This window comes from Schistocerca piceifrons, chromosome 6, assembly GCF_021461385.2.
Source record: "Schistocerca piceifrons isolate TAMUIC-IGC-003096 chromosome 6, iqSchPice1.1, whole genome shotgun sequence".
NCBI classification, from domain to species: Eukaryota; Metazoa; Arthropoda; class Insecta; order Orthoptera; family Acrididae; genus Schistocerca; species Schistocerca piceifrons.
In genome coordinates, this window is record NC_060143.1 from 554,724,161 (window position 1) to 554,738,566 (window position 14,406).

Consider the following 14,406-nt stretch of genomic DNA (forward strand, 5'->3'; position numbering starts at 1 on the left):
GTTTTGTCAGGACTGGCTCTCCCAACGCTGTCAGTAGTTCTAATGGAATGTTGTCTACTCCCGGGGCCTTTTTTCGACTCAGGTCTTTCAGTGCTCTGTCAAACTCTTCACGCAGTATCATATCTCCCATTTCATCTTCATCTACATCCTCTTCCATTTCCATAATATTGTCCTCAAGTACATCGCCCTTGTATGGACCCTCTATATACTCCTTCCACCTTTCTGCTTTCCCTTCTTTGCTTAGAACTGGATTTCCATCTCAGCTCTTGATATTCATACAAGAGGTTCTCTTTTCTCCAAAGGTCTCTTTAATTTTCCTGTATGCAGTATCTATCTTACACCTGGTGAGATAAGCCTCAACATCCTTACAATTGTCCTCTAGCCATCACTGCTTAGCCATTTTGCACTTCCTGTCGATCTCATTTTTGAGACGTTTGTATTCCATTTTTCCTGCTTCATTTACTGCATTTATATATTTTCTCCTTTCATCAATTAAATTCAATATTTCTTCTGTTACCCAAGGATTTCTACTAGCCCTCGTCTTTTTACCTACTTGAACCTCCGCTGCCTTCACTACTTCATCCCTCAGAGCTACCCGTTCTTCTTCTACTGTACTTCTTTCCCCCATTCCAGTCAATTGTTCTCTTATGCTCTCCCTGAAACTTTCTACAACCTCTGGCTCTTTCAGTTTATCCAGGTCCCATTTCCTTAAATTCCCACCTTTTTGCAGGTTCTTCAGTTTTTATCTATAGTTCATAACCAATAGATTGTGGTCAGAGTCCACATCTGCCCCTGGAAATGTCTTACAATTTAAAACCTGGTTCCTAAATCTCTGTCTTACCATTGTATAATCTATCCGATACCTTCTAGTATCTCCAGGATTCTTCCATGTATACAACCTTCTTTCATATTTCTTCAACCAAGTGTTGACTATAATTAAGTTATGCTCTGTGCAAAACTCTACCAGGCGGCTTCCTCTTTCATTTCTTAGCCCCAATCCATATTCACCTATTACGTTTCCTTCTCTTCCTTTTCCTACTCTCGATTTCCAGTCACCCAAGACTATTAAATCTTCGTCTCCCTTCACTACCTGAATAATTTATTTTATCTCATCACACATTTCATCAATTTCTTCATCATCTGCAGAGCTAGTTGGCATGTAAACTTGTACTACTGCAGTAGGCGTGGGCTTCGTGTCTATCTTGGCCACAATTATGCGTTCACTATGCTGTTTGTAGTAGCTTACCAGCGCTCCTATTTTTTATTCATGATTAAAGCTACACCTGCATTACCCCTATTTAATTTTGTATTTATCACCCTGTATTCACCTGACCAAAAGTCTTGTTCCTCCTGTCACCGAACTTCACTAATTCCCACTATATCTAACTTTAACCTATCCATTTCCCTTTTTAAATTTTCTAACCTACCTGCCCGATTAAGGGATCTGACATTCCACGCTCCGATCTGTAGAACGCCAGTTTTCTTTTTCCTGATAATGACGTCCTCTTGAGTAGTCCCCGCCCGGAGATCCGAATGGGGGACTATTTTACCTCCGGAATATTTTACCCAAGAGGACGCCATCATCATCTAATCATACAGTAAAGCTGCATGCCTTCGGGAAAAATTACGGCCGTAGTATCTCCTTGCTTTCAGCCGTTCGCAGTACCATCAAAGCAAGGCCGTTTTGGTTAGTGTTACAAGGCCAGATCAGTCAGTCATCCAGACGGTTTCCTCTGGAACTAATGAAAAGGCTGCTGCCCGTCTTCAGGAACCACACGTTTGTCTGGCCTCTCAACAGATACCCCTCCGTTGTGGTTGCACCTACGGTACTGCCATGTGTATCGCTGAGGCACGCAAGCCTGCCCACCAACAGCAAGGTCCATGGTTCATACGGGGGGCTATAGATGTGGCAATAAGAAATATTTCAGTAGGCAGTAGAGTTGAAGAGGAATGGTCATCTCTAAAAAGGGCACCCAGAGAAGTTGGAAAGAAAAAAAAATTGGTACAAAGAAGACAACAGCGAAGAAACAATGTCTAACAGAAGAAATACTTGAGTCGCTGAGGAATGAAATAAATAGGGAGTGCAGGAAAGCTAAGACGAAAAGGTTGCTTGAAAAATATGATGAACTAGAAAAAGACATGATTTTCGGAAGGAATCACTCAGCATATAGGAAAGTAAAAGTAGCCACCGGCGGAATTAATTTCCAGTGTGGTAACCTAAAGAGTCCTACTGTTAAATCTAGAGGAGAGAGCGGATAGGTCGAAAGAGTACGCTGAAGGCCTCTGTGAGGGGGAAGATTTGTTTGATATGTGATAGAGCGGAAACAGGAATCTATTTGGAAGAGATAGGTAATTCAGTACTAGAACCACAATTTGTGAGATCTTTGGAGGACTTAAGATCAAATAAGGGAGAAGGGATGGATAACATTCCATCATAAATTATAAATTCTATAGGAAAAGTGTCAACAGAAAATTATTCACGTTCATATGTAGAATGTATGAGTCTGGAGACATATCATCTGACTTTCAGAAAAATAGTATCAACACAATTCCCGAAACTGCAATAGCTGACAACTGCGAGAATTATCACACAATCAGATTAACATCTCATGCATCCAAGTTACTGACAAGAATAACATACAGAAGAATCGAAAAGAAAATTGGGGATGTGTTGGTCGACGATCAGCTTGGCTTTAGGAAAGGTAAAGGCACGAGAGAGGCAGTTCTGACGTTGCGGTTGATAGTGGAAGCAAGACAAAAGAAAAATCAAGACACGTTCATAGGATTTATTGACCTGGAAAAAGGGTTCGGCAATGTAAAATTGTTCAAATTTCTTAGAAAAATATGGATAAGCTATAGGGAGAGACAGGTAATATACAGTATGCAGAAGAGCCAATTGGGGATAATAAGAGTGGACGACCGAGAACAAAGTGTTCGGATTAAAAGAGAGGGATGTTGTCTTTCACTCCTACCATTCAATCTGTACATCGAAGAAGCAGTGACGGAAATAAAAGGAAGTTTCAAGAGAGGAATTAAAATTCAAGGTGAAATGATATCAATGATACGGTTCCCTGACGGCATTCCTATCCTTAGTGGAAGTGAAGAAGAATTACATGACGTGCTTAATGAAATGAACTGCGTAATGATTACAGAATATGCATGAGTCAAAATCGAAGAAAGACGAAGGTAATACGAAGTGCCAGAAATGAGAACAGCGAGAAACTTTACATCACGATTGATAGTGACGAATTAGTTGAAGCTAGACGGACGGAGCAAGGAGCACATCGAAAGCAGACCAACACTGGCAAAAAGGGCTTCCTGTCCAAGAGAAGTCTACTACTATCAAACATAGGCCCTAATTTGAGAAAGAAATTTCTGCGAATTACGTTTGGAGCACAGCATTTTATGGTAGTCAAACATGGACTGTTGAAAAATCGGAACAGAAGAGAATCGATGCGTTTGAGATGTGGTGCTAGAGACGAATGCTGAAAATTAGGTGAAGAGATAAGTTTATGAATGAGGAGGTTCTGTGCAGAATCGGAGAGGTAAGGAATATGTGGAAAACTCTGACAATGAGAAGGAACATGTGATAGGACATCCATTACAACATGAGGGAATGACTTCAATGGTTCTAGAGGGCGCTGTACAGGGCAAAAACTGTAGAGGAAAGCTGAGATTGGAATACATCCATCAAATAAAATTTATGACTTGCACTCTATTCGAAGAAGACAAGAGATTTCAGCCAGCCAGGTTGTAAAATAAAACCACAGCAGGCCAAGGTGCATCGAATTCAGTTTAAATACTAATTAACTTCTGGCTTTACAAGTTCCTTTCGATTTACATCACACTAACAGATAGTAGCTTTTTTTTTGTACGTAATCTAACATTTTAAGAAACGACCACCAAAGAAAGCTATTTCGGAGTGGACTTCGCTTTATCATTCGCTGCCATTTCTTGTTATCTAAGGCGTGTCTTAAGTATGTCTTAAAGTATGCAAAGTCTGTGCAGTTACGAAAAATTACAATTTTAGAAGGTGTGGCATTCGGGAAACCGTTGTTCATACAGTATCACAGGATCCAGGAAAGTACAACCGGAAGTGATTTTTGACTGTGATACTGCAAACTTACATTGAGAAGGAGACATTAGGCATATTACTGCTGGAGGCCGCCCTCATAAGACTATACAAATATTCTGAACATACATCTAATCAGTTTCTTGCTATACATCAAATGGCTCTGAGCGCTATGGGACTTAACATCTGAAGTCATCGGTCCCCTAGAACTTAGAATTACTTAAGCCTAAGTAACCTAAGGAAATCAAACACATCCATGCCCGAGGCAAGATTCGAACCTGTGACCGTTGCGGTCGCGCGGTTCCAGACTGAAGCGCCTAGAACCGCTCGGCCACTGAGGCCGGCTTGCTATACATCACATTTGCAAATAAAATTCGGCAGATATTATTCTAATAAATGTTCTGGTAAGTGGGACGTATTATGATGAAGCCTTTGCATCGATGTCACTACGATTTTCTCGGGTCCTATTTCTTGACTTGTTACACAACAAAGCATCTCTTTTCTTTAAAGGTGTCGCGAGTAGGCAGACTGAACAAACTGTCTTGCTCCTCCTCGCTGTCCTTAATCAGCCTCGCGAAATAAACCGCCACTGCCCCCCAGGGCTTCCTGTTGCTCTACCGTACTGTGTTCATTACCTCTTTGTGCAGCTTCCGTACTTTTTACATCAGCGGTTGGACACAAGTAATCATTCTGCTCCGTGGCACTTCAGAGGTTTCCGCCCAAGTTTCCTAAAGGGCAATCTGTCTCGACTGCTGACGGAACTAGAACGACATGACATCTAATGAATGTTACCCTCTCGGGGAACTTTATTAGTGCGGCTAGCTTTGAGGATAAAATGGTTTAACAGACATGATATGGAGAGTAATATCTTGCAGTATGCCGGCAGAATCTTGGCTGAAAGGTGTTTCGTTATGCCTTCCATTTTATGATCCTAGTGAATATGCAAAGTCTGTCAGGAACACTGAAACGATATTGTCGCTTGAAAATTAAATTGTTCCTTTTCTGATACTTCCTGTGACCGCTTAAGTTCACATAAGAGACTAACTACACTATTTTATGTACAGTATTGCTACAAACGTTTCTCTAAAAGTTATTGTTTTTAATGACTTCGGACGGTACTTTTTGATAGGTGCTATAATACCTCACTGCTATCTTCCAACCTGTGCTCATGTGTCGCCTGAGGTAGTAATTTCGTATTCGGTCTTATTCCTACCAAAAACTGTTTGTCTGATGTGCTTTGTGTTAATCACGAACTAGTGTATAAGAATGAAGTTTCAACATATATGTCAGAATCATGCTTATAATGCGTTGGTACAGCAACTGGATGTACCTTTGTGTAACATTAATATTATGAGTCAAAACAGCACACAGAAACAACACCCTACTCAGAAAACTGCACCAAAGGCAGTAGTCAACGCATAATCTTGGAATATATTTACTGTAGAAGCAAACTTGGACACAAATGACGAGCCTTCAACAAAGAAAATCAGAACAAGATGGATGACATATTTTCTGTTCTTTCAAGATATTTTTACTTTTCATCTTCCTGAGCAGCCGTTTTTTGTTTCAAGTGAAAGAGATATTCAGTAACCGAGCTGACATGCCTATCTGTAGGATCATCTAGATAGCTGCGTGGTTCATAATGAGGCCAATGGGCATGGTTAAGTGCGAGGTAAATTTCCCGTCGATATTAAAGCTAATAAAGACAAAGTAACTGAGGTTAGAGACTGAAATATGAATCTCACTTTGATGGAAAAGTCCTTAAAGCTGTAGAGCAGCCACAAGTTGCATGTAACTTTCCTTTATAATTTCAATATAAATTTCCTTTAAAATTATTTTGCGAATTTAGTAAAATACAGATTAGGTGTATTTTACAGGCACATGCTTTGAAGTATCTATAATCACATTCCCGACACCACAGCATGGTCTATTCAGGAGGGAACTATAATGTAGCTTTAACAACTCCCTTCTTCATCTTACTGAAGGATATTGTGTCAGAGGATCACATTTACACTCTACCCTCTTGCCTAATTGATACACTGACACCTTTTCAAACTCTAAGCCGTTGTGATGTAGGAAAAGGAGAATTTACTGTCATAATAATAATAAAAAAGCACTCTTGTCTTTTGTTATATGACAGTTTGTGGCCAAATTACCATGCAACCTGTTTTATAATGTAACATGCACATGCAAATAGTCAGTACTACAATGCTGTATAAAAACTGCACACAGTATTCACAACTGTCAATAATACACAGCTAATTACTCTTCTTCTCCTTCCGTTTTATTTCAATGGGGGAAACCTGTTATTTCCTACTAGCCTTCGGAGTCTCTTTAGGTGGCTCATGAGAGGGAACTTAACTTAGAAGGACCAGAAAGTCATAAATTTGTTTGGAGCTGAAAGCTCTCCCCTAGCGGGTGTAGAACAGGGAAGTCAAGAAACCTGTCTCCACGTAGCGGGTGCGTAGAGGAGAGCTTGCATTCCATAAAAATGGCATTGTGAGAGACATGAGAACTAATCTTTTTGGTGAGGTGAGATCTGTAAAGGTGAAGAACATAGAGCTTGAAATCATGGGACCGGCCATTGGTTGAGGCCACACCACGCACGAATGTTCATATAAATCTCTGTGAGAAGATCTATGCTTGGCTCCTACTAGGTACTTCGATAGACAGTACATTTTCCCACACATGTCTAGTTGCCAGGGTTTTTGGATGTATGGGGTTGGAAATCTGCAATAGAGTTGGAGAGAACCTCTGCGTTCCTACCTCTTTCCACATCATTACTGGTTAAGAACGTCAAAATCTGTGAGAGTAGAGTTTGGTATTATTCGACATTATTGTTAGTCGAATCACACAATGTCTGCTGCAATTGGCTGGTGATATTACTGCACTGGCAGAGCTTGCTAAGTTTCGGAGAAGTCATAAGTTGGAAGACAGAGAGAACGATGAGTGCAGGTCCTCAAGGTTGCCATCGTGGATGCACATTACTTCTGGCAGACGATTCGAGCTGGACTCAGAATTTCCCGTTGTTGCTGCAGCCATCACCCCCACACTCGCGCTGTTTAAGAGTCGTAAACATGAACGAGCAATGCCCTCACCGAGCAGAGGAGAATGCGAAGCTAAGTAATTTTCATCAGTGTTTACCTTCCCATGGACTACCACCTTAACATTGGTGTGGAGATTTGTGTGCCTTTACGACGTACTGAACTGTGCTGACGGGACCAATGTACCTGGTAGAGTCACCTATGCCAAAGTGGTCATCTGATGAGATTCCAAAGTGTAGCCTCCCTAGGGTGTTTTGTTCTTGGGAGTATGTGTGTGGCAACCAAATGGCCCATAAGGTAAGTCTGGTATTACTTGCACTTACCTGTGTCAGGCTTCTTCTGTTTTATTTTATATCGGCATCCCTTAGCCAACGCTTGTCCTTTATCCGACCTCAAAGGTATTAGGTTACTGAGCCCAAGGGCATCTTTGACTTTTCTTTCATATCTTCAAAGGTGACAACAATGGGAAAGGTGGATTTCGGTACAGTGGAGCCAGGTGAGTTTTGATCAAAAAGCATTGTAGACTGAGCCCATAAGTCCAGAACGATAATGGGTATAAGGATAGAAAACCTTGATTAAAAATCATCTGGTTGAGCCTTTGGGCCTTGTCGTCATCATTCGGAAGACTCCACTCTGCAAAAAATCCGAGAGTAAAGCCCCAGAGCCATATAGGAATTATACAGATTCAACCCAGTTAACAGAAAAGGTATATGAACTTTGATTCATGAAACGCCTGGGGTATTGTAACTAAGAAGCTACATGTATTCAAGGAAATGCAATGGAACAATGTAGACGTAATAGCACTCACATAAACAAAAAAGAAAGTAAATGAGTAGAGGAAGTAGATGTTTATATTTACAGTGGAGTCAACGAAGAGTGTTGGGCAAATAAGGGGATATCTGTTGCATTACATACTAAGTGGAAACGCTGGGTTAAGAAGTAGGACTGTGTGAACTAATGTCTGATGTGTGTGGGTATGAAACTAAAAAGTGTACAATGTAGGGGTCGTTGCAGCATATGCTCTCACAAAAAGTACTATCGATGCTGAGAATTATGATTTGACATACCTCCTAGATGGCATTCGTAATGAGAAGGAGCTGTATATTTTAGCAGATTTTAGTGGACGTGTGGGTAAGCAGGATGTTAGCAAGGTTGTAGGCAAATTTGAGAAGGATATTGTAAATGATAATGGGGACAGTCTACAGTGGAGCAGAATGTGGATCTGTCCATTTCCTGCTTTGGTGTGCACTTTGTTTCTTGTTTCGAAACATGTACCAAAACAATTTTAATGAGGATGGGGAGAAACTGGGCCAGCCAGAGTTTAAGTCAGAGTTACTGAAGAATCCTTAAACTGCCTTTTTATCCAAGCTTAGATTGAGTGGGCTGCTACATAACACTGATGGCACAACAGTGAACGCGATGTGTAACACAATTGTGAGAGCAATTCATGAATCTGCCTTTGAATGTCTCAGAGTAGTTGAGAACACGTCTGGCAAATTTAAAAGTTTTTCGTGGGATGACGATGTTGTCATAAGGGAGGAGGAGAAAAAGGAGTGGTATAATAGATGGCCTATGAGAATAAGATTGATGATAGAAGTGGGTATGAACGACTGAGATGAGAAGCAAAGAAAACAACAATTAGAGCAAAAAATGCTGTTTGGCACTTTAGATTTGTAGAAATTAATAACTACAAAGGTATTCCAAAGGAACATAGAAGGTGATATAGCAAAAAAATCAAATAACAGCAGTAGTATAAACATACAACAGTTAAGCCTAGATACATGGAAGACATATTAGAAAGAACGGTTTAAAGAAGATAGATCAGAATTTCAGTATACATGCTCCTCCGCAGTGATGAAAATCTGAGAAATCAAGGAGATAACAACAGCGAAAGTACAGGATACAGTTAAACAATTCAAAAGTGGCAAAGCATGGGGCTTCATAGATGAAGTTGTTGAAGGCGGGTCAAGTGAGTTACTTGAACATCTCGTAAAGCTATTTAACCTCTGTGTTAGTGGAGAGGAGACCCCTGTCGATTTAAAGAAGATTACATCACAAACATATTTAAAGATGGAAGCAAAGATAAATGCGCAAATTATCGAGGCATCACAATTTGTATCGAGACCATATGGTAAGAACCTTAACTAGAATTGAGAGAGATGGGAGAAGTAGCTTTCGGGCAGGAAGGTCTTGTATCAATAAATCTGCAGCATTAGACAATATGGTTTTTATAGACTTGCAGAAGGCCTATGATATTGTACCAATTTCTAGGACGTGGAAAGTCATGAAGAACGAGAATATTCATAAAAAGTTAGAAAACTGTGTTCAGACAATGCTTATGTTGAAGTTGGGAAGTTACGTCGCAGAAACTTACAAGTTAACAAGAGACTGAGAAAGGATGCTGCTTAGCGCTACAGTTATTAAAATATTTTTGAATTATGCACTGACAAATAGTAAAAGCAAGTGCAAAAGCATGGGAATTAGAGTACATGATGACATTCTGTTCTCCCTAAATTTCACCGACGATCACGTCATCTTTGCCGAAAAAGATGAATATGTCTCTTATATGTTACGAAACCTTATGAAAGAATGTGATTAGTGGCACATGAAAACCTTACAAAGACTGAATACTTGGCTATCGGAGGTATAGGAAGGGACTTTGTTGTGGATGGTGGATCCACTGCGAAGTACAACCGATCATATGAACATTTAGGGACAATCATTTCAGTATAGATGGAAGCAACGAGGAAATAAAGCACCTAATAGAAAAGGGAAAGGTGGCAATTAAGCAGTTACACTCCATTATTTGAAATAAAAATTCGACAAAATATTTGTAAATGAGGATAAACGAAACTATAGTTGATCGTATAGCTCTGTATAGTGTTGAACTGTGGGAAGTCTCCAGAGTCAATGAGAAGAAATTAAAGGCAGTGGAAACGGAGTTTTGGATACGACGTTGTGAAGAATCAAGAAGAGAGAAAATAAGTAATGACGTTTTACGAGAACAGATGAGAGTTACAAAAGTTATTGTAGAAAAAAATTAAAGTAGAAAGCTAACATGGTAGCACACCTTAGAAGAATCCAGAGGAATGAAGTCCTTCTAAAATATGGCACTGCAGACCTTCAAGACACAGAAAGAAAAGGAAGGCCGCGTCTAGATTGAAACGATGGAGCGAGAAGTGTGATGCAGGATAGAACCACGAAAGAAGAGGACTGACAAGACAGAAGGAGATGAAAATTTGGATGTGGGAGATGCCGAATGGCGCAGAAAACTCGCAGAAAGAAGAGAAGAAGGTTCAATTTCGCACTTCACAGCCAGCTGGTTGCACGCTATTCGCACTTTGGCGAATCAACAGGTATTGGTACTTTCCTTAAATCACTAACCTTCCACACTGTCACTGGCCGTATCCGCAGTATAATTTCAGATTATGCTTTCATGAGATCACCCACCTTTGTCAAGGCTATATTTCATGATTTCAAACATTTTTTTTTTCAATTTATTAACTGTTTAAATGCTTGATTCAGTGAGTCAATCATTTTGCTTGATGTTTGACGCTAATAAGCCAATCTGTTGTAATGACCGCTAGTTTCCTTTTGAAGTCAGAGGAGCCCCTATATTAATATATTCCTATGAGGTAGGGTAACCATACTTCCGTGCATCATGGGACCACCCCCAGCATATTCCGTAATATTTATTTAATAAGACTATCTGTTGCGTCACATTGTTTCCATTTAATCTGCATGATAATATGGGAAGATTTCATTCCCTTTAGGTCAGTGGAGATTGGACTTCACAGGGTATGCTAAACAGCTCAATCACCACGTAACACTTTGCAGCTAAAAAGCGTCGCGGAAGTTCTCGCCAGGGATCGGCTATTTATTCGAGGGAATAAATTATTAAAAAATAATCCTTGTTGCACCACAGGAAAGCCTCGAACTTGAAATTTTTGATAAATGAATCCGAGTTCGGTGTTTTTGGTGGCAAGCCACCCCCCTTCACTCATTGCTGTGATATTTTGTATTGACGTGAGGAATAACACACGCTTCATTCACACTAAATACTGTCTCATGAAATCACGGGGATTCGCATTAGCTCTGGATACACAACGGCAAAGAATTTCTTTTATAACAGACTTTGATGAGGACCGAAAAATTCGGTACCTATTTTGCAAGAAACCTTGTGCTAGTAAATCTGTCGTGTGAAACGTATAGCACTCTTTCTTCTGGCGTTTCTGTGTTGACAGCTACATGATAGAAAGTGTGTATCCAAAAGATTCATGTGATTTCACAACACTCTGTCTTGACAGGAACGAAGATTGAAATTTGGAGTGCATTTTAAGTTACGCATAACATTACAAGGCTTATACATTGTCCACTGACATTGATGTGATCACCCGACGAAGGATACCACGCTCTGCAGCGCCGGCCGTGCAAGGAGAGAGTCAATGAGGTTCTGGATGGAATCGAAATGGATGCTCAGCCATGCTGACTCCAGTGCACTAGGTTTCGTGGTTGAGGATTCTTGGCGTGAGCAGCCCGATCAAGGTGGTCCCACAGATTCTCGATTGGATTTAAATTCGGCGAGTTTGGAATAATCATCCTGGTGCTCTTCAAACGACACACTAGCACTGCGAGCTGTATGATACAGTATATTGTCCTGCCGGTAGATGCCAATGTGCTGAGGAAAAACAAGCTGCATGTACGGGTGGCCTTGGTACCCAACGATAGTTGCATACATATGTCGATCCAGTGAGCCTTTCAGAACGATGGGATCACCAAGGGAGTGCCACGAAAACATTCCTCCGACCATAACGTTCCCTGCTTGTCGCAGGGTGTTCGCTTGCAGACGTTTCACGCCGTCCATGCCAACGGCCAGATGTCTGATGAAGCATAAAATGTGATTGATTGGAAAAGACCACCTGCCGCAACTCAGTGGACATCCAGCTGCAGTGCTGGCGTGCAAATTCCAGCCTTCGTCGCCGATGAACAGAAGTCAAAATTGTTCAAATGGCTCTGAGCACTATGGGACTCAACATCTGACGTCATCAGTCCCCTAGAACTTACAACTACTTAAGCCTTGCTAACCTAAGGACATCACACACATCCATGCCCGAGGCAGGATTCGAACCTGCGACTGGAGCAGTCGCGCGGTGCCAAACTGTAGCGCCTAGAACCGAACAGCAGTCAGCATGGGTGCAAGACCCAGGCCCCTAATGCAGAGGCAACGTTAGCTAAACGGTGATTGAAGAGGCACTGTTGGTAGCCCCCTGGTTCATCTGGGTAGTCAGGTGTTCTAAAGTTGCAGGTCTTATCAGCCCTACAAATCTCTGCAGCCACCGTTCACCCCTGTCAGCTATCGTCCATGGTGCACCATAGTTGACTCTGTGCTGGCTTTGGATAACTCCATTTTACCTCTAAGAGGTCCATGACTAAGGAATTTATTGGTAGCGCACTAGAGCAGATGTAATTTCGATGGTTTGCTCACCCGCTGCCTGCGATATGTAAGCTACAATAGAATCGCAGACCAGAGAGCAGTGTCGGCAGCAGTAAGAAGAGTAGCTCACAGTCGGGCGGTTGGGCCAGTCGTGGAGAGCGATGACGGTGCCTGAGCGATGTAGTATAAGGTAAAACCAAGAATTACAGGGTTATTACAAATGATTGAAGCGATTTCACAGCTATACAATAACTTTTTTATTTGAGATATTTTCACAATGCTTTGAACACACATACAAAAACTCTAAAAGTTTTTTTAGGCATTCACAAATGTTCGATATGTGCCCCTTTAGTGATTCGGCAGACTTCAAGCCGATAATCAAGTTCCTCCCACACTCAGCGCAGCATGTCCCCATCAATGAGTTCGAAAGCATCGTTGATGCGAGCTCGCAGTTCTGGCACGTTTCTTGGTAGAGGAGGTTTAAACACTGAATCTTTCACATAACCCCACAGAAAGAAATAGCATGGGCTTAAGTCGAGAGAGCGTGGAGGCCATGACATGAATTGCTGATCATGATCTCCACCACGACCGATCCATCGTTTTCCAATCTCCTGTTTAAGAAATGCCGAACATCATGATGGAAGTTCGGTGGAGCACCATCCTGTTGAAAGATGAAGTCGGCGCTGTCGGTCTCCAGTTGTGGCATGAGCCAATTTTCCAGCATGCCCAGACACACGTGTCCTGTAACGTTTTTTTCGCAGAAGAAAAAGGGGCCGTAAACTTTAAACCGTGATATTGCACAAAACACGTTAACTTTTGGTGAATCGCGAATTTGCTGCACGAATGCGTGAGGATTTTCTACTGCCCAGATTCGCACATTGTGTCTGTTCACTTCACCATTAAGAAAAAAATGTTGCTTCATCACTGAAAACAAGTTTCGCACTGAACGCATCCTCTTCCATGAGCTGTTGCAACCGCGCCGAAAATTCAAAGCGTTTGACTTTGTCATCGGGTGTCAGGGCTTGTAGCAATTGTAAACGGTAAGGCTTCTGCTTTAGCCTCTTCCGTAAGATTTTCGAAACCGTCGGCTGTGGTACGTTTAGCAACCTGCATGCTTTATTCGTCGACTTCCGCGGGCTACGCGTGAAACTTGCCCGAACGCGTTCAACCGTTTCTTCGCTCACTGCAGGCCGACCCGTTGATTTCCCCTTACAGAGGCATCCAGAAGCTTTAAACTGCGCATACCATCGCCGAATGGAATTAGCAGTTGGTGGATCTTTGTTGAACTTCGTCCTGAAGTGTAGTTGCACTCTTATGACTGACTGATGTGAGTGCATTTCAAGCACGACATACGCTTTCTCGGCTCCTGTCGCCATTTTGTCTCACTGCGCTCTCGAGCGCTCTGGCGGCAGAAACCTGAAGTGCGGCTTCAGTCGAACAAAACTTCATGAGTTTTTCTACGTATCTGTAGTGTGTCGTGACCATACGTTAATGAATGGAGCTACAGTGAATTTATGAAATCGCTTCAATCATTTGTAATAGCCCTGTACTATTCATAGCGGCGCGCATATGTAATTTGTAACAACTGATTTTGCACTATTGTTATATCAAGTCCCATGTAAATGTTTAAAAAAATCTTTTACTAATAATCTTTCTTATAAAATGAACTTTTGACAATCATTCATCTGAATTTAAAGATTTTCTAATTTCTCTTATCCATGGTCATCCCTATTATCGTAAAGAAAAGTCAGTTGTTTCTTTTATACATGACAAATCTAGCGGCCAGCATTGCACTGGGCTGTGCCTGTAAAATAGTTTTGTTATAGGAAGAAAGTTTGTCGCTTACTACGTTTTCA